General features: G+C 47.4%; 1 pseudogene; it reads right to left on the reverse strand.

Moving 5' to 3' along the window:
- Positions 1-509: 509 nt before the first annotated feature.
- On the reverse strand, positions 510-2280 carry LOC119285340 (annotated as a pseudogene).
- Between the last annotated feature and the right edge of the window lie 281 nt (positions 2281-2561).

Here is a 2561-nt window from a genome sequence, read left to right on the forward strand (position 1 = left end):
ATCTTACAGTATCTTAGATAACTAGATGATTTTCCCCGCGCGTTGCTGCGGGATTTTAAAGATTAATTTTGAATATGTTCTATATGAATAAAATGATCTAAATCGAAAGCTATTATTTCCGAAAGTAATTACATGTGAACAAAGAGTATGCATGTACGTTGGACTATTGGAGATGTAACGATTAAATTGGGGTATGCATGTGCTACAAAATAGTTTTAGTGGATGATGACGTGGCACATTTGGTGATGTGGAGGGCTGCATGTTGAGAGAATTAGACTTAGTGGGGATCAACTATTTATGTATTATAGATTAGTTTTGCAAGTGAAAATTTTCTTTACCTTCCTTTTTGTAAAATCTTCAAACCATGTCAGACATTCACTATCATGCACAACATGTATGCTATTGTTTACTTTTCTGCTTTACGTTGGACAGTTTTTTTACTTGGAATTTGAAAATAGAGCAGATGTGTTGGAAAGCATGGATCCACCACACTGGTGCCCATGTGGCCATGCCCAAAATTAACTGTAATGCACATAGAACAGATGGAGTACATTATTGTTTCATAAAAAGCATAGCCCTTACATGTTACAACCATGGTGTCTTTATTGGGAAGAAAACACATACAACTCATTGTGACAATGGTGGCAAAAGAAGCCCCAGCTCCCAGTGACGAGAGTTCAGTCTTGGCCTACTCAAATGCCGCCGTTCCCTGGCAGCCGCCGTCATTCTTGGCGACATTACCACTTCTTCAAGCAATCTGAAAACTCACAGCGATATATACGTTAGTATCGGTAGTATAAACCGAAAGGAACGAAGAAAAGAAGTTGGAATTTGATTAGAGAAAGTTATATTTGCCTTGAGATGCCTCTTGGCAGCATCAAGCAAGGCCAGCGGGACATTTTGGGTTTGCTTATACGCTTCGATCATGTTCATCTCCTCGGTGTATCTCTCAAGGTTGGGCCTGCCTTTGGCGATCTCGTAGTTCCTCAAGTGAGAGTAGTATATCTGAACCCTCTCCAAGATCGTCACGTAGGCAATATCCACCTGCAAAGATAAATTGAAGCAAGCATTGTCACAACTCACAAACATTCCGGTGGGAATTAAAGCAGAAGGCATTTGGATTAAGCTCGAATGGATTAGCATAGCATACCAAGCTAAATTGGCCAAGGAAGAACGGGCCGTCGCTGAACTTGGACAAGGCAGCTTCGATCTTGTCTAGAGCAGCAACTGTCGAACAAAAGGATGTAATTACGCTCGAGCAATGTGAACTAATCCGAAACGGCATTCCTATGATTCGGAAAGTAGTTGCAGAGATGGTTCTTAGTTACCAGCTTCGTCTGACATGGCCACTTGGGAGATCAAGGGCGAGTAGAGTGCTTTGGTAAAGGCGTCAGCGTAAGCAATCAGCTCATCGGCGAACTGCCTCTTTGCGGGATCCTGGCAATCGACACATCCAAAGATTACAGCAAGACTGAAACATCATTTTCTTCCCTACGGTGAATGGGCTATATCATCTGATCTTACTTGAGGAAGCAGTGCCGGGCCGTGGAAGTTGCTGTCGATGTACTTGATCAAATCCAAGCTCTCTCCGGTGACCTTGCCGTCGTGCTCCAGGGAAGGCACCTTTATATGGAGTGGGGGGAAGACGATAAAGGCATCTGTATAGGATGATCATATATGTCGGTGAGGTGTGTGTGGGCACGTACCGTGCCCTGTGGGTAAACCTTCTCCTTGTACCATGCTGGCTTGTCCTCCAGATTGATGGCGACCAGCTTGATCTCCTCCTGCAGGCCCTGCACAGAACGACGCACGAAAAAAGAACAGGGTTTCCGTTTGTTCTTCTTCTCCACGCAAGGTTCAGTGATGGATGGAAGATGTGACTTGGCATCGGCCTGCAAGTACCTTGCAGTTCCGGGTAACCCAGGCGCGCTGAGCAAACGGGCAGATGTAGCAAATGTACAGTCTTCACGTACGTACGTCGTCGCACCGCACATAATCAACCGACAGCTCGTGAAATGGATCCTGATGGATGCAGAAGTGAAGCTTACTAGTAGTGGTAGGTGGTTGGTTACCTGGTGGTGCCATCGAAGAGGGGAGGGGGCTCGGAGACGGCGCCCAGTGCAGGCGGGAGCACTTCTTTCGTGGACCTGGCCGGTGCTGCAGCTGCGGCCATTGCGATGTAGGAGTACGTAGTACGTGGCAGGGACGGGACAAGTAAGAGGCAGTGGTCGCTCGAGTCGTCTGAATGAGTATCTGATGCGTTGGTTTGGTGACTGGTGAGCGAGTCGTCCCCTCCCGGGTAGGGTATTTATGCGTCGCCGGGAGGAGATGGGAGCCAAGTTGGCGACCGGAAGAAATGGGATGACGGAAGGAAGGAAGGTCTCTTCCGGCTAATCGTACGTCTCCGTCATCGGGGACGATCGGGTCGTGCACCTAGCTATCTGTTGGTCCCACCAAATCGGGCTGCGGTGTGTTGTCGCTTTTGACGGGGGTGACGTAACTGATTGGATCATCATCTTCAGCGGCAGCCCGCGCGGGTGTTGTATAATGACGTTTGTTCT

Source organism: Triticum dicoccoides, chromosome 4A (assembly GCF_002162155.2).
Source record: "Triticum dicoccoides isolate Atlit2015 ecotype Zavitan chromosome 4A, WEW_v2.0, whole genome shotgun sequence".
In the NCBI taxonomy this organism is placed as follows: domain Eukaryota; kingdom Viridiplantae; phylum Streptophyta; class Magnoliopsida; order Poales; family Poaceae; genus Triticum; species Triticum dicoccoides.